The following is a 19,798-nucleotide window of genomic DNA, read 5'->3' on the forward strand; positions in this document are numbered from 1 at the left end:
ATAAAAAAGAACCAATATATTTGCATCATTAAATCCTATCTGTAAAGGAAGAGTAATATAGCCCTGAAAATATGAATCATCTTGTTTTATTACAGGGATTACAGGAATGTAAGGTGGCTGATGCAACCTCAAGTGAACCTGTCGCCTGTTGTTTGGTGCTGATTCTTTTTATGTAATGATTAAAGGGATTCTACCACTAAAGCAACATTTTTTCTAATTACCACGTCATTTTTGGGAGGCCACTCTTGCTCTTGTAGTTCAATATAGGAGCGTACTGCGCAGGCGTCGGGAGTTGGACCAACAGAAGAAAACAGAAGAGGTGGGGTTGCAGCTGAAGATGGAGGCAGTGCTGGAAAGAGCTCTTGAGCAGAAGTGGGGACGCCCTCATCTCCGCTGGAGCGCTGGGGCCTGCCTTCATTGCTGTGGAGAACTCATTTGCATACCGGTTAAAACTGGTATTTCTAAGGAACGGCGCCGCAGAGACCATGTCTAAAGGTAAGAGACGAATAGTCTTTCTTAAGGCTATTCTGACGTGGTAATTAGAAAAAATGTTGCTTTAGTGGTAGAATCCCTTTAAGCGTTCAACTACCCAAAACAAGTGATTAAATGGGTTGTTCAGCCCCAAAACAAATTTTCATGCTGAGTACAGGTACAGTATAGGTCAGTGACGGCGAACTTTTTAGAAACCGAGTACCCAAACTGCAACCCAAAACCCACAAAAATTATTGCAAACTGCCAACATGCCAATTTAACCTTAATACTGTGCGGATCCACAATTGTGGACAGTTATGGACCCACAAAATACAGTCGTGTGAATGGGTCTTTACCAAGCTTTTAATCATACATTCAACTTTCTACCCAAAGTATTATATGCTCCCCTTTGGGCCCCTCATCATATTATATGCTCCACAATAGGCCCCCTTCCACACAATATTATATGGTCCATAGTAGGCCCTGCACACACAATATTATATGCTTCACAGTAGGCTTCTCCCCGACAGTATTATATGCTCCACAGTAGGCCCACCCACACACACAGTATTATGCACTCCACAATAGTCCCTCCCACAGAGTATTATATGCACCACAGTAGCCCCCCCCCCCCACACACACACACAAAGACACAGTATTATACTTACCTGAAGTCCCCCGAAGAGCAACCGGGCATTGTCCTTCTTCTGACTGCAGGCACTGATGTATGACTTCATAGTGCCTGCGTCTGGTCACAGGTTACACTCTGCATTCAGTGTAAGTCTGCAGCCTACACTGACAGCTTTCAACTGTATGTGCATTTCAACATACAGCTGAAAGAAGCGATCGCTCACTATCGGGGAATCCTGCATTGGATTCCCTGTTAGTGAGCGATCTGGACGTGTGCCAGCAGAGAGGGCTCTGAGTGCCCCCTCTGGTACATGTGTCATAGGTTCGCCAATGCGGGTATAGGTCATCAATATATGGTGTGTGGGGTCTGACACCCGCTATAGAGTGGACAGGGCTGCTGCACATGTTCCCTATCCACAAGTAGTTGATTCTTTGCATAGGTCATCAGTATCTAAAATCAATTTGGGGCTGAACAAGCCCTTTAATAAAGCTGTTTTATGTAATGGACATCTTGTTGGAGTGGTGAATTTAAAAGTATTCAGATTTTTTTTAATAGTTTTATGGACAGATCATTACAGGTCATTAGTGATGTTATACGGAGAGGTATTTTATATGAGGCAATGGGGGAAATTTATTATGGCTGGCGTTTCTAAAGCCAGTGTTAATGAGACTCTGACTGGTGCAAGGTGAGCCTGAATTAAGAGGTTCCAGCCTCTTAATAAATCACAGGCATGCCTGTGCGCTAGAATGGAAATTACCTGTATAACTCATACTATTTTCAGCTGACTTATAGGCGTCCATGTACTTCTATCTGTTCCCCTGCCTCATTCTCAGGGTTAGTGAGGGTCCCAGTAGTGGGAGCCTCAGTGAGCAGACAACTTATCACCTAGTGTTGTTGAGCTTGGAAAAGTGCTACCATCACGAAACAGCTGTCGTTCTCCTCTCCCAGGCGTGCCTCCTCCCGTATTGTATTTTACATGGATGTTTGAAATAAAGATTTGAAATATTTTTATACTCTTCCAATGGTGAGTGCCCAGCTTTTTCTATTTTCTAAACTTATCACCTATGTTGGGGATAGATGATAAGTATTGTTTGTGGGAAAACCCCTTTAAGGAATTTTCATATGTATAGTATTGTACATCTACTATTCAGTTCAGTAATGACTATGCCTTCGGTAAGCCCCCCCCCCCCAGTGGTGAATATAGGAAGTCAGATTTTTATCATTTAATTGTTATTGGTTAAATAGACATACATAATCTAATATGAATTATGAATACGAGTCAAACTGAACAATGTATAGAAATTTATAGGATACATTTACACTACAAAGTCCTGAACTTATGAAAAGTATTTTTTTCATGGCCGTGTGCACACCCAAGGGTGATTCGATTTCACTATCCCTCATAAACATAAGTCTATTGAAGAATCGTCTGAGAATTAGCATCTTCTATCTTTTTTTGGATCGTTCACTTGAACTCTGTCATGTGAATGAGCCCTAACATTGTGATACTACATAAAACATGTACATGCTGTGAATAAAGTAACCAAAATAAGACTTCAATGTCAGAGATATTCTCGTTCTTGATGGGTAAAAAACACTGAATGTGGCTCTATTATTCTTATTTTAACAATCAAAACGATACCTTGGTGGAATTAGGATTTATTCTTTACGTTCATTTTACATTTTGATCAATAAGGACTTATTCACGTGGCAATGGAAGCTGTGCTGCATGTATGACAAAATGCACCTTTGGCCAGGCTGTGCGCCCCATCATGTATGCCATGGAAGTTTTCACAGTCGCTGGTCTGTGAAAAGCTGATGGCTTTGTGAATAAGCCCTAAGGTTTCTTGGTGTATTAGTGATTTGCAAAGCATCATAGGTTATAATGTGTAGATCAGGGGTCCTCACACTTTTTTAACAGGGGGCCAGTTCACTATCCCTCAGACCATTGGAGGGTCGAAATATAGTTAAAAAAAAATTAAGATTATATGCTCCATAGTAACTCCCCCCACAGTATTATATGCTCCACAGTAGGCACCCACAGTAACATATGCTCCACAGTATGCCCCAAACATGTTAATATATGCTCTTCTGTACATCCCACACACAGTATTATATGCTCCTCAGTACACCCCCCACTGTATTATATACTCCATAGTACGCCACCCCCCCACACAGTATTATATGATCCTCAGTACACCCCCAACCACACGGTATTTTATGCTCCTCAGTATGCCCCAACCCCCACACACACACACACACAGTTGTATATGCTCCTCAGTACATCCCCCACACTGTATTATATGCTCCTCAGTACCCCACCCCTGCCAAATACACAAATAGTATTATAATTACCCATGAAGAGCCGCTGGGCGTCCTCCTCTTTCAGACTGCAGGCGCTGATGACTTACGTCATCGCGCCTGTGTCGGGGCAGAGCTCACACTCTGCAGTCAGTGTAGGCCGCGGTCGCGAGGACCGCAGCCTACACAGACTGCTCGCTGTCTTAACAGGGAATTCTGTACCGGATTCCCCATTAGTGAGCGATCCTGGCGACGGTGCACTGATCACATGCGGTTGGCCGGAAAAATGTTCTCGGCTGGCTGCATGTGGTCCGTGGGCCATAGTTCGAGGATCCCTGGTGTAGATAGTAGGGTCTTCTAGAGGAGAGCAGTCAAGCAGCACTTTTCTCTCCACATATTTTGTGTGGAAACCACACGGATCCCATTATAGTCTATGGGGTCCGTGTGGTTTCTTAGCTAACCCTTTTTAATGTGTATAGGTTTCCGTTCGCAGATGTGAACCAGGGGTTAGGATGAGAACATTGCGACCATAACAAGGTAAATATATATAGCTATCACCAACTGACTGCATTATAATTCCATCTACTGTGAAATAAATCAAAAGGCTGTCTGGACTGAAGAATATACGAATCGGGTAGGATTTATATTGGTGGACAAGAGCCTTGACTTAAATCCAACCTCAGAAGACATCAGGGATAGTAAGAGATCTTAGGGGGTATTCACATGGAGTAACGTGGCGTTGATTCTTACACAATAACCCGCGTAAGAATCAGCGCTGCAAAACAGAATCCCATTGACTTCAATGGGTTCCGTTTAAACGCGTGTAACACATTGAAATCAATGGAAGGCTTTTTAACCCATTGATTTCAATATGTTACGCGCGTTAAACGGAACCCATTGAAGTCAATGGGATTCTGTTTTGCAGCGCTGATTCTTACGCAAGTTATCGTGCAAGAATCAGAGCTGCGTTACTCTGTGTGAATGCCCACTTAGAAGCAAATGTGATCTGTTTGGTAAATTGTTTTGAAGTAAATGATGAACCTGCTACTTGATCATTGCTGATATGCTTCTTTTTTGTTTGCAGGCACATATTTTAACCTTTTTAGTTACATTTTGTAGGTAATAATTATTAAAGGTTACATTTTATTATTGCACTGTTCATTGAATTTGCTATTATTATATTTGGTCTGTAATTTTGGCTTGTCAGTGAATTGGTTACATTTGTATATTAACATAACATAATTTTATGTTTTTATTTTTAACCGTTCTGTATCACTGGGCTTTAAATGTCACATTTCATGTGCTTTTAGTCTAATTTACATATACCGTGTGTGTATATATATATATATATATATATATATATATATATATATATATATATATATATATAGTAATCAAAAATTGTAAGTGAACCAGAAAGCTCGGAAACAATGCTTGACTCTGTAATTTAAAGCAACACTGCCATCTACCCACAGGGCTCCACCACATTATCATCAACCATCGGAGAAGGCAAATTAGCTCTGAAGTTACTTGATACTAATAATAAATCTTTCAGGCCTCCTGCACAGCAGTGTATTACTGCTTGATACAATTCCAAGTTGTATGTCGTTGTAATACACCACTCATTCTTCAGTGAAGCTCTCTTCTACTACAGTATATAATAAAATATACAGGTTTTTATTTAAAAAAAAAACAAAAAAAAAAACTTTGGAGTGTAAATATGGCCTTAGCAGACAGTTTATTACGAGCAACTACTTTAAAGGGATTCTATCTATTCTATATATCATTAAAAATCACATTTTTTCTTGATCACACATAGGAATAGCCTTAAGAAAAGCTATTCGTCACCTACCTTTAGATGTCTTCTCTGTGCCACTGTTCGGTAGAAATCCCGATTTTCATCTGCATGCAAATTAGTTCTTTTGCAGCACTGGGGGCGTCCCCATTGCTGTGAGAGAAATCTCCAGCACTGCCTCCATCTTCGTTGGGAGCATCCTCTCTGCGCATGCCCGCGGCCAGTGGGCATGTGCACAAACTTTATTACATGAGTTTGTTTGTTTTAGGGGTGTGATATATCAGACCTGACAGAGATCCAAAGGGGACTTATTGTTAGTGTGTGCTCCCTGTAGAAGCATTTATATATATAATTTGAGATTAGCTTGAAATTAGGGAGTGAGCTCAGCTTTGGCCTGCAGAGGAAAGCGGCCAGTGCTGCAGATTATAAATGACGGTGAAAGTAAATAAGTTCCTGCAACCTTTTTGTATGTAATTGCTTCCAATTATGCAGTAATTCTCAAAGAACAATTATCTGTCTTTCTGAATGTATAAGATATCAAGTCATCCATACAAATGGTTCCTTGCATTTATTACTGTCCTCCATAATGTATGGCGTTGTTATATCATCTAGCGTATGTATTAAGACCTATCCGAGCTCCAGTGGTGTTTACAATTTATTTCTCTTATCTCAAGCATGCATATATTTTTAAGGGTAATTTTATGGGAAGTCAATTACATTGCCAGGAGATATTCCTAATGTGGGAGGAAATAGAGAACACAGGGAGGACACTTACATTCTACTGTAGATATACATATATAAACGACTGCCGGCTTTGCCAACGTCTATATTTCCATATTTCAGCTTCACTACCTCACTTTAAAATGCAGTACCTGAAACAAATAAAAATCTAAATACATCCAGATTGCTTGTGAGACCTTTCATATAATTAAATAACATATTGCCTTCCAAACAAGACCATGTGAAAAAGAGTTCTGTGAACTCCTCAGGTGCCCCTTGTATATATACACATGTAGTAGAGGTAACCCAAAGTAAAAAAAAAAAAAAAAAAAAAAAAAAAAGTGAACTTGCTTGTATTCCCTTGATCTGGGTAAGGACAAGGAATTTGAGATTGAGGAAAGTTTTGTGAGCGCAATCCACTCTGAGTATCACCATACTGAAGTCCAAAAAAGTTATTTTAATATGCTAGCATACAGATACACACACAATACACTCAGCTGTGGTGTATATAGTGGGTTCTGTTTAAAGAGGCCCTTTCATGGGTTTGCACACAGGTAGTTTTATATACTGCTGGAAAGACGACAGTGCGCTGAATTCAGCGCACTGTCGGCTTTCCCAATCTGTGCCCCGGGTAAAGAGCTATCACTCCGGGTACCGTAGCTCTTTACAGCCAGAAGGGCGTTCCTGACAGTCTGTCAGGAACGTCCTTCTGCACAGCAGCGCCTATCGCGCTGTACAGTGTGAGCGGGGAGGAACGTCCCCTCCCTCTGCTCACAGTGCTCATGCATAGACGAGTATTATCAGGAGGGGAGGGGGTGTTCCTCTCAGCTCACACTGTATAGCACGATAGGCGCTGCGGTGGAGAAGGACGTTCCTGACAGACTGTCAGGAACGCCCTTCTGACTGCACAGAGCTACGGTACTGGGAGCGATAGCTCTTTACCCGGGCACAGATCGGGAAAGCCGACAGTGCTCCCTCTGCTCACAGTGCTCATGCATAGACGAGTATTATCAGGAGGGGAGGGGGCGTTCCTCTCAGCTCACACTGTATAGCACGATAGGCGCTGCGGTAGAGAACGACGTTCCTGACAGACTGTCAGGAACACCCTTCTGACTGCACAGAGCTACGGTACTGGGAGCGATAGCTCTTTACCCGGGCACAGATCGGGAAAGCCGCCAGTGTGCTGAATTCAGCGCACTGTCGGCTTTCCAGCAGTATATAAAACTGCCTGTGCCCAAACCCATGAAAGGTCCTCTTTAAATGGTGAAAAAGAGGCAGTTTAAAATACATTGTATAGACAAAGAACAGGTTGGACTAGTATAATTAGCATAACAAGATTGGTGGCAAAGTTGTAACAGTAGTCCTGGCGCATGCTTAGTCTCATCCCACTAAAGCTGAAGGGGGATGTGAGTTCCCTAAACAAAGAGGAGTTGTACAATGGCTGCACCACATAGTCCTGGAATCCAAAATGGAGGCTACCAGCACATGGCTGGAATCCAAAATGGAGGTTACACAAGCTAACATCCTCCACAGTTTCTGTGTTCATATGTTTAGATGTAGTTTAGCACTGGCCAGCAGTTTTCCACGTGTGCATACACGGCATAAATAAACTAGAGGGAGCTAAACTATGGAGGAATTACCTGATAACCTATGTCCACTTGAAGATACTTCTCCTCCTTTCAGAAGTACAGCACCTGAGAAGAAATTTACTTTACAGCAACTACATGGACACAGGAAACTGGTGAAGTCTTATTGAATTCTTGTGTGTATGCTCTATGATCCGTGCTGATATCATTGTGCATGGACTCTTAAGGGTGCATTCACACGACCAATTTCCAGCTGTGAAATTTGGTCTACGGTATTTGTTTGCCAGATTTACTAGCCTGCACCTTATGCCGGGAGATGGACCCCTAGCAGTATAGTTATCTATATTACTGTATTATCCATGCTGCTGTAACGCACTGAATTTTCTCATGGTGGGACTATCAAAGGATTATTTTATCTTATCTTATGCTGCTAGGAGTGCATACTTCCCAGGGACATACTAGCCCTCATGACAGCAACATACTGACCCTCTCCTCGCACAAGGTGCAGGCTGGTATATCCAGCCATCACATGGACTGAATTCCACAGCTGAAACTCGGTCATGTGAATGCGCCCTAATTGTACAGGATTATGTCCTGATAGATAATAAACACAGCATCATGATACAAAGATAATGCACACAGTGATGTCATAGTACAGGGATAGGAAACACGCCATTGCAATCCAATGATTGTTTATTATTAGGGCATCCAAAGACTCTTCTAATAGCGTAAGTAGGGCAATGACTGTTTTTAGCCACGTTTGCCATCACCTCCTTATTTTGTATCTGCCAGGACATTCTTATCTACTCACTTCACCGCAAATGTACATTGGATAGATTTTAGGTTTAATGACGATTTAAGTGAAGTCTAGACGATTGGCGAGAAAACCAACCTAGTGCCAGAAGATGGTTTCTTTACTGTGAATTATGGAGAAAACACGAATGAGCCATCGAAGCGGTTCTTGAAGAGCTAAAAGTAATCTCATAAATCTGCTGATACATGTGAAAATAAAAGCTTGATCACTTTCTAACAAAGTTGTAATTACTAAATTCCATACGCTTGTAGAAAATCACATCAGTTAGGTAAAACGCTGCTCTATACGTAAGCGCCATCTGGAGGCTGCAGGAAGACATTTCACGTTCTTAAATAGGAAATGCATATAAAGCTGTGTTCACACCAAAATATTAGGGATATTTAATATATGTAAATGGAGACAAATTTCTGCCTGAAATAAAACAGAACTCAAGTATATAAGTGAAAGGGGTATTCCTATCTCAACTGTTTATAGGTGAAATGCAGCATGGTGGCTCAGTGGTTAGCACTGCAGCCTTGCAGCACTGGTGTCCCGGGTTCGAATCCTGTCAAGGACAACATCTGCAAGGAGTTTGTATGTTCTCCCCGTGTTTGCGTGGGTTTCTTCCGGGTACTCTGGTTTCCTCCGACACGCCAAAGACATACTGATAGGGAATTTAGATTGTGAGCCCTATATGGGACAGTGACTGTCAATGTCTGTAAAGCGCTGCGGAATATGATGGCGCTATATAAGTGAGCATAATAATAATACAGGAACAGCCAAGTGGGCTGCCCTATACCGTACACAGAGAGCTACATAGTTTCTGTAGGTTTACACTAGTTATGCTTTTTCCATAACCCCTATGTACATCTATGGGCGATACAGAAACAGGGTAAAAGCTGTACGATTCATTTGGCCTAAACTACTTGGAAAGCGTGAACATTGTTTTCATCGCTTTTCAGTGTTGCGGATAATCACTGATTTCTGTCGCACATCACGTTTGTACCTTTTTGACATAATTTACGTCAATTTAGCATAGTCCGATTATTAAATATGAGCCACTATGAATGATAAATATGTTGAGTTTCAATCAGCTCATACATGGATATTAAAGTCATTTCATGGATTTCCACAAAGTCATTATATATGACAAAGCCTCTTCACTTTCCAGACAACTTCACCTCATGACAGCTATTTCCATAAAAATACAGCATCTAATTTGTGTAAATGAACTTAGTCACTAAAGCATGAATACATGGAAAATGAGGTCCCAAATCAATGATTAGACTTTCAAGCTTTCATTACTATTCAATGGCACTGTGCCCAAAAGACAGCTCTCTGTTGTAGTTCATGTGCCTTTACAATACCCTTGCATTTGCCCAAGGACATTTCCTATCATGGTACCCAAGCCATATAAACTGATACAAGTCTCTCGCTGGCAGTACAACATCTCGTCTCAATCTCCAATTTCTCATTAAATGGCCACAGTTCAGCTAGTTGGCGCATCAAAAATTCCTCACTCCATCTGGAAATTGAAACTTCTGACTTAATGTTTTAAGGACATGACTGCAGTTGTCCCAGCACCCTACTGGCTGACTACCAAGCAAGACTTTATTAAAGTCTACGAAACATTGCAGAAAATTTATTAAGACCAATGGCAACGTGCTCCAGTCTTTAATATTTTGTACACCAGTGTGCACAGTTATTAAGAGGCACGACCTCAGAATAATTTTGGAACATCGAAGGCCCTGTGTGCCAGAACTGGAACCTGCACAAGTCAGGAACTGGTCGAGACTTCAGGTACAATGTATGCCAGTTTTCTGGCACAATATAGTAAATCTGCATTTTTTGGCATAAACCGTCATGTGGCATAAAAGTTGCAACTTTGGTACCAGAAAACTATAGTGAAAGGTATATTAAATTCCCACCAATGCAATGTTAAATACAATCCACAGAACTGGACATATAAGTATACTAAAACCAAGGTCACAATAGCGTTCAAACAAATAAAGAAAGCGCCATCTATATTTTTCCTTCCTCTCCTTCTTTTCCCAATGATTGGTAAGGAGTAGGAAAAATTCAGGTACAGGTTAGAGGAATCTATTTTAGGCTAAGACCCATGGGGAAACACAGCTTTTGTTGCAGATTTTGTTGCGTTTTTTTGAGCCAAAGACGGGTGGAATGAGCAGAAGATAGGAGTATAAGAGCTTCCTATATATTTCCCATTCCTTGGCTTTGGCTCAAAAAAAACACAACAAAATCTGCAACAAAAAAACTATGTTTCCGCAATGTGGGACCTTAGGCTTAGCTCAGGAACCCAAGTGGAATAAACACGCCATTTTTACAGTCCCTGCACATTGCAGAAAAATACACTCAGCAGACAGTGCAGCAGTTTCCAAAACAGTTGTGGTTTCCCTATAGGTAAGATAGAAGCAGAAAGTCTCTGCGGAATCTCTGTGAAAAGCGATTTTAGAAAAACCATGATGTTGCCATGGTATTTCCCGCTGCTATGTGGGGCCTTAACCTAAGGCTGCATTCACACGGAGTAAACGCTGGCGTTTTTTGTGTGTTTTTTGCACATAGCGCCGCGTTTACGCCGCGTAGCGTCGCGTTAACGCCGCGTATACGCCGCGTTAACGCCGCGCTATTTAGCGGTGGCGTTGCCCGGCGTTAACGCGGCGTATACGCGGCGTTAACGCGACGCTACGCGGCGTAAACGCGGCGCTATGTGCAAAAAACACACAAAAAACGCCAGCGTTTACTCCGTGTGAATGCAGCCTTAAGGTGTTTTTGTATGTATCTGCTATTCAAAAAAAAAAAAAACTTAAACAGCAAAACAAGGCAAGTAGATTCAAATGACATTCTAGCCCAGAAGAATGGTGAGAATAGTGCAGGTAAGTTTATCTAATATCTTTCAATTATTATTTAGTACTAGAGATGAGCGAACACTGTTCGGATTAGCCGTTCCGAACAGCACGCTCCCATAGAAATGAATGGAAGCACCTGGCACGGCGACCGGCCGCCAGCAAAGTGTACGTGCCAGGTGCTTCCATTCATTTCTATGGGAGCGTGCTGTTCGGAACGGCTGATCCGAACAGTGTTCGCTCATCTCTATTTAGTAACAATTTGAAATGATGACTCTACAAAGGCCGGTGTCTTAACCGGTTAAGGACCAGGCCCAGAAGTACATTAAGGACCGGGCCTCTTTTTTCAAAACTGACATGTGTCACTTTAAATGGCAATAACTTTGAGACGCTTTAACTTACACAAGTGATTTTGAAATTGTTTTTTCGTAACACATTATACTTCATGTTAGTGGTAAACACTAATCAATATTTTTGTATTTATTTATAAAAAAACTAGCAAATTTGATGGAAATTTGGAAAAAATTGCAATTTTCAAAATGTGAAATTCTCTGCTTTTCAGGCAGATAGTCATACCATCCAAATACATGAATAAATATTATCTCCCATATCTCTGCTTTATATCGGCATCATCTTTTGATCGTCTTTTAATTCATTTTGGACGTTACAAGGCTTACAAGTGTAACAGCGATTTTCCAGATTTACAAGAAAATTCCTCAAACTAATTTTTTAGGGAACACTTCAGTTCTGAAAGGAATTATAAAGGCCTATATAATAGAAACCCCCATAAATCACCCCATTTTCAAAACTACACCCCTCAAATTATTCAAAACAGCATTTGGGATGTTTGTTAACCCTTTAAGCATTTCATAAGAATAAAAATAATATGGAGGTCAAATTTAGACATTTCATTTTTTTTTCACTAATACATTCATTTAGACCTAAAATTAACACATTCACAAAGGGTTAAAGGAGAAAATGCATCTCACATTTTGTTATGCAATTTCTCCCGTGCACAGAAATACCCCACATGTGGGTGTAAACTGATTTTTGGGCACACGGCAGTGCACGAAAGGGAAGGAGTGACACTGGGTGTTTGAACAGCATATTTTGCTGGAATAATTTTCAGGCACCATGTCACATTTGCAGAGCCCTTAGCGTACCAAAACAATGGAAACCCCCCAAAAGTGACCCCATTTTAGAATCTACACCCCTCACAGAATTCATCAAGGGGTATAGTCAGCATTTTGACCCTACAGTTGTTCCACAGATTTTACTAACATTGGAATGTGTAAAAGAAAAATTACTAAAATGTCACTTTATCCCCAAAGTTTTCATTTTCACAAGGGGTTAAAGGAGTAAAAGCCCCCCAAAGTTTGTTAAACAATTTATCCTGAACACGGCAATACCCCATATGTGGCCATATTCTGCTGTATGGGAACATGGCGGGGCTCAGAATGGAAGGAGCGCTATTTGGCTTTTGGATGGCAGATTTTGCTGGAATAATTTTAGGTGCCATGTCGCATTTGCAGAGCTCCTAGAGAACCAATACAGTGGAAACCCCCTAAAAGTGACCCCATTTTGGAAACTACACCCCCCACAAAACATATCAAAGGGTAGAGTGAGCATTTTGACCCTACAGCTGTTTCACAGATTTTATTAACATTGGGACATGAAAATGAAAATTTACTTTTTTTCCAACAAACTGTCAATTTAGCCCCAAATTTTTCATTTTCACAAGAGGATAAAGGAAAAAAAGCTCCCTAAAGTTCGTTACACAATTTCTCCTGAACACAGAAATGCCCCATATGTGGTCATAATCTACTGTATGGGAACATGGTGGGGCTCAGAATGGAAAGAGCGCTATTTGGCTTTTGAAGGGCAGATTTTGCTGGAATATTTTTCAGGTGCCATGTCGCATTTGCAGAGCCCCTAGTGTACCAATAAAGTGGAAACCCCCTAAAAGTGACCCCATTTTGGAAACTACACCCCTCATAGAATTTATCTAGGGGTTTGGTGAGCATTTTGGCCTCACAGCTGATTCACAGATTTTATTAACAATGGGACGTAAAAATGAAAAATTACTTTTTTTTTCCAATTAATCGTCCATTTAGCTCCATATTTTTAATTTTGCAAGTAACTGAAGAATTAAAAGCCCCCCAGAGTTTGTTACACAATTTCTTCTTAACACGGCAATACCCCATATGTGGCCATAATCTGCTGTATGGGTATACGGTGGGGCTCAGAATGGAAAGAGCGCTATTTGGCTTTTAGAAAGCAGATGTGGCTGGAATAGTTCTCAGGTGTCATGTCGCATTAGCTGAGCCCCTAAAGTATCAATACAATGGAAACCCCCCATTGTGACCCCATTTTAGAAACTACACAGGTGACAGTAAACTGGAATTCACCAAGAAGTGACCCCATTTTGTAGGGACAATTTTAGGGCCTCTGCAAATGTGACGTGGTGTCCAAAAACAAAGAATATAAATCTGCACTCCAAAAGCACATATCGCTCCTTCACATCTGCGCCCTGCTGGGTACCCAAATAGCGGTGTATGCCCACATGTATGACACTGGTGTACCCCGGATAACGGACTTAATGCCATATGTGGGTATAAATGGCTGTTTGGGCACAGCCGGGCACAGAAGGGAAGGAGCGCTATTTTGGTTTTTGGAGCACAGTTTGGTTTTAGGACACCATGCCACTTTTGCAAAGCCCCTGAATTGCCAATAAAGTGGAATCCGCAGACATGTCACCCCATTTTGGACACTAGCCCACTCATGGGATTTATCAAGTGGCAAGCATTTTTCACCCTTGAGTGTTGCATTTATTTAGTTTCCAGAAATGAAATCACAGCTGATAATGAGAAGTTAAAAATGAAAAATTTCCAGAGATTCGCCATTTTAGTGCCCGATATGTTGTGCCCAACTTATGTCAGCAGAGACACTCCAAAAACTGGTAAGCGGGTATCCCGGGCACAACAGCTTTTAGAGCGTTCATCTCTGATACAAGGCGGGCACAACATATTACGCACTGAAATGACGTATTCCTGGAAAAATTGTCATTTTCACCTCTCACAATCAGCTTCGTATTCATTTATGGATAATAAGTTATAGCAACACTTGGGGGTTAAAAATGCTCTCTGTACCCCTGGAGAAATCCTTCAGGGGTGTAGTTTCCAAAATAAGGTCACATATCAGGGGATTCCACTTTACTGGCATTTCAGATCTACAAAAGTGTCATGGCATCCAAAAACCAAACCGTCTGTGCTCCAAAAACCCAATAATCCTTCTTCCCTTTTGCGTCCAGCTGTGCCCTAATATCAGTTTATACCCACATATGACATTACGTCCGTTATCCAGGGTACACCAGTGTCATACATGTGGCATACATGTGTCATAAACTGCAGTTTGGGCGCACAGCAGGGCGCAGAAGCGATGGAGCGCGATGCGGCTTTTGGAGTACAGATTTTGATGTTTGGTATCTGGACGCCATGTCATGTTTGTAGAGCCTGTAAGGTACCAGAAAAGTGGATTCCCCAAAGGAGTGACCCCATTTTGAAAACTGCACCCCTCAAAGAATTTATCAGGGGGTGTAGTGAGTATTAGTATCCCAGACGTGACTGCACAGCGGATGGCGAAGAGGGAATATATAAGCTGTGCGGAGAACATTGCAGACACCAAATTCCCTACTATGTCCCAGTAGCTCCTATGATTGGGGGAGTCACTCTGGGGGTCACTTTGGGGGTCACTTCTGGTGTTTTTTCGCTCATAAGCTGTAAATCTGGGGTGTCCCCTGATATTCGCTCGCACAGCTTATATATTCCCTATCTGCCGCAGCCAGTTGTGTTCTAATAATTTGGCGATTTTTGGGGGGTTTTGCCTTGACATTGCTAGATGCTATATTTTCTTTATTTTTCTGGTGACATGGCCATATAAGGGCTTGTTGTTTGCAGGATGAGATGCATTTTGTAATGACACCATCTTTGGGTGCCTACAACTTACTGATTACATTTTATTAACTCTTTCTTGCTGGATTAAAAAAAAAAAAAAATCAATCCTGCATTGAGTTTTACATTTTAAATTTTTCGCCATGCAGCGTACAGTATAAGTGACATGTGTCCTTTATTCTGCGGGTCGGTACAGTTACGGCGATACCTCATTTATGTTATTTTTTTATGCGATACTAAGTCTGCAGAACAAAAACACATATGGGGACATAAATCAATGTTTTTTGCATCGCCATCTTCTGAGAGACGTAACATTTTTATTTTTCGGTTGACAGTGTTGGTTGAGGGCTTATTTTTTGCGGGAAAATGTGCGCTTTTTATTGGCACTGTTGTGGGGTGAATATGACTTTTTGATCACTTTTTATAGCATATTTTGTAGGATGAGATGGCAAAAAATCATTATTTCCGGCGAGTTTTTTCCGTTTTTTTTTTTCCGACGTTCACCGTGTACATTAAATATTATTTCAGTTTTATTGTACAGGTTGTTACGGACGCGGCGATACCAAATATGCATTGCTTTTTTTAATTTTTAGTGCTTTTTTTTATATAATTCATTTTGTATAGAAAAAAGGGATTTTTGGACTTTAGAACTTTATTACTTTTTTCATACACTTTATTTTTTTTTTTTTAACTTTTTTTTTACTTTTTCATGTGTCCCTTTAGGACACTTGAATCAGTTGATGCTTTGATGAAAGCATCAGCTGATTCTACACAGTAGCTGACAGGACACGAGCAGGACATGAGCCTGCTCGTGTCCTGTAAGCTGCAGAGGAAGTGAGACACATCGCTCACTTCCTCCACCGCCTGGCAGGATCACCAGGTATGTGGGGGCTCCGGTAGTCTGGGGTCACTGGCCAGACCCCAGACTACCTTCTACTGACATCGGCACCCCCCGATCTCGCCGCGGGGGGTGCCGATCGGGTTAACTTGTCGGCGGATCCCTTTCGATCGCGCCGTGATGTTTGACGGCGCGATCGAAAGGGTTAACACGTCCAGTCGGACTCAGTTCCGACTGGATGTTATGGAGGAAGGGGTTAGGTGTTAGTAACACCTAACCCCTGTCCCCCCCGCACTCCTCCCCCCGCCAGAAAGGTACCTAAAGGCCGGACGTATTTCGGCAATAGTCCGGTCTTTAGGTACCAGCACATGAGGCCGTAAATTTACGTACGGCGGTCCTCATGTGGTTAATAGGGCAATGTTAACACTAGCTACATGGGATCAGAGTCACGTCAGGTGTACAAGATCTTTATTTGTTTCGTAGCATATAGAGATTTTAATTTGCCATTTTATATTTGGCTCTCGGCAGAGAATTAGGACACACTACTGCTAGTGTCAATTGTGAGGCCCTGTCATTCTGTTACTGCTCAAACCAGCAATAACTAGGATCTCCGGGCAGGTAAATGTGCATTCACAATCAGTTTGCAGTGTAGATTGGAGGTAAATATCAAGAGGAATTCACGACATATGCCACTGTGAAGGAATGTAGTGGGAAACGCCGCCCATGAACAGGGTCTTAGACAAAGTAAGGCCCCAAATGCTGATACACAAACAAAACATCATCACATTCAGTATATTCAGAAGGCAGTGCAGTACTACCAATAGATACACAATAATATACCATATATACTCGAGTATAAGCCGACCTGAATATAAGCCGAGGCCCCTAATTTTACCACAAAAAACTGGGAAAACTTACTGACTCGAATATAAGCCTAGGGGGGAAATGCAGCAGCTACTGGAAAATTTCAAAAATTAAAATGGCCTCTGTGGGTGCAGTAGATGCTGGGGAAGGGAAGGGGGGGGGGGGGTGTTTTGGTTGTCTGTCTGCCCCTTCTCTGAGCTTGAGGACTGAGTTTTTTTCCCCCCACTTGGAATTAAGCCTGGCTGAATATAGGATATCTGCAGTGCTCCTATTAACCCCTTCCCAACGGAAAAGGATCCCCTATATTCAGTAGACCGGGCACTGTCAGACACAGGGATACCTAATGTGTTTGTGTTTCACAGTCATTTTCTACTTTTATATGTATTCTAGGGAAAGGAGGGATTTACAACTTTTATTTACTTTATTTTTTTATTATATTTTTTTTAAAGCTTCTTTTGTTTTTTTCCCTATTTTATGGGAGATTCTATACATTACCATTGCGGCAGGTCTTGGCCCCCTCCCCCCCCTTCCGAAATTTTTTTTTTTTTTGCTTGACTCGAGTATAAGCCGAGGGAGGCTTTTTCAGCTCAAAAACTGGGCTGAAAAATTTGGCTTATACTCGAGTATATATGGTACACGGCCCAAATATGGCCCATGCACAATATGAATTACCACATTTATTCAGCCTAATAGATTTTTGCACCCTCTCATCGAGTCTCATAGCATCTTCTTATAAATAATGATCTTCCGTTATAAATAATACCCCCTTATAAATAATGTTCCCTTATAAATAATACTCCTTGCTTATTAATAATAATATCATCTTATAAATAATAGTCCCTGCTTATTAAAGGGGTTATCGGGTTTCCAAAATGTGTAGGTACTGCAGCACTGCCCCATAGATTTCAATGAGACAGTGGTGCAATACCTACTTCCCCCGTTACAATTAGCACGGCTTATGGTGTGTAAACAATACCGCAAACCACATTGTCTCAGTACTGATACATCTGTGGGGGTTCTGGGTGTTGGACTCCCCTGCAGATCTACTATTGATGGTTTATCCTATGAGTAGGCATTCAATGTTAGAAATTGGATAACACCTTTAATAACAATACCCCTTATAAATAATCCCTAGTTATTAATAATTACAATAATATACCCTTATAAATAATATCCCAAGCTTATTAATAATAATATCCCTTATAAATAATAGTCCTTGATTATGAATATTGCTCCTTATCAGCAACTGCCCCTCCTTATATACAATAGACCCCATTACCAGTAATACCCCCTTATAAATAAAAGTCCCTCCTTATTCATGGAGGGGAGATATTATACACCCTGGTGTATACTCCCTGGTGTGAGTCTTTACCATACACCCTTTAGGTACCTGGCTGGAATGTACCTGTGTTAGGATTGTGCAGAGACTGCGGCCATGATATGGGCGTCGCTGTCTGTTCCTCTGCAAAATCCAGGGTTGCAAGGGTTAACCTGCCTTGCAACAGCCGGGCGTGGTCGACTGGTTGAGCGACATGTGTGTCAACCAATGGACGCTCGGATTGGGCAGCTGGGCTATTTGCTGGTGACCGCCCCTTGCCTATATAAGGGGGCTGGTCTGGACGCCCGGCGCTCTATGATCTCATTCCAAACCTGAAATGATGTGTGTTGTGTGTGTGCTTGGGTTCCTGCCTAAAATATTATTAGAATTGCCCTAGCCCCTGAGCTAGCAATTCCACAGTTAGTCAGGCAGCATGCTGCCTTGTATGTGTGGTACAACTCTGTAGGGGCAGCTAGCAATACTTCCCAGACAGGGTGACTGGGAGTGGGCTTGGCGGTAGTTGCCTGGGTGGTTGGGTGGAACTACCACACACAGGGTTTACATGGTCTCTGGCTAGTCCTGGAGTTCAGGCTAGCCAGTTTGTTTATTTCTGCGGCTGCTCTGACTGCATGCCTCTGTGAATGTTAACAGAGCGCACCTGGTTATTTTAGCTGGCAGTGACAGGAACTGTTAGCGTGTGTTCACACCAGGTTGGTTAGTAGTCAGTGGCCCAGAGGGCTCCGTAGGGTTTGTTTTTTTATTTTTTTAATAAACCCTGCTGACCATAACAACCTGTTTGCACACTCTTGGCATTCTCTTGATGAACTTCAAGAGGTAGTCACCAGAAATGGTTTTCACTTCACAGGTGTGCCCTGTCAGGTTTAATAAGTGGGATTTCTTGCCTTATAAATGGGGTTGGGACCATCAGTTGTGTTGTGCAGAAGTCAGGGGGATACACAGCTGATAGTCCTACTAAATAGACTGTTAGAATTTGTATTATGGCAAGAAAAAAGCAGCTAAGTAAAGAAAAATGTGTGGCCATCATAACTTTAAGAAATGAAGGTCAGTGAGTCCAAAAAATTGGGAAAACTTTGAAAGTGTCCCCAAGTGCAGTTGAAAAACCATCAAGCGCTACAAAAGAAACTGGCTCACATGAGGACCGCCCCAGGAAAGGAAGACCAAGAGTCACCTCTGCTGAGGAGGATAAGTTCATGCAAGTCCCCAGCCTCAGAAATCACAGGTTAACAGCAGCTCAGATTAGAGAACAGGTCAATGCCACACAGAGTTCTAGCAGCAGACACATCTCTACAACAACTGTTAAGAAGAGACTTTGTGCAGCAGGCCTTCATGGTAAAATAGCTGCTAAAAACCACTGCTAAGGACAGGCAACAAGCAGAAGAGATTTGTTTGGGCTAAAGAACACAAGGAATGGACATTAGATCAGTGGAAATCTGTGCTTTGGTCTGATGAGTCCAAATTTGAGATCTTTGGTTCCAACCACCGTGTCTTTGTGCGACGCAGAAAAGGTGAACAGATGAACGCTACATGCCTGGTTCCCACCGTGAAGCATGGAGGAGGAGGAGGTGTGGGGGTGTGTTCCTGGTGACACTGTTGGGGATTTATTCAAAATTGAAGGCATACTGGACCAGCATGGCTACCACAGCATC

This window comes from Leptodactylus fuscus, chromosome 5 (genome assembly GCF_031893055.1).
Source record: "Leptodactylus fuscus isolate aLepFus1 chromosome 5, aLepFus1.hap2, whole genome shotgun sequence".
Classification (NCBI taxonomy): Eukaryota; Metazoa; Chordata; class Amphibia; order Anura; family Leptodactylidae; genus Leptodactylus; species Leptodactylus fuscus.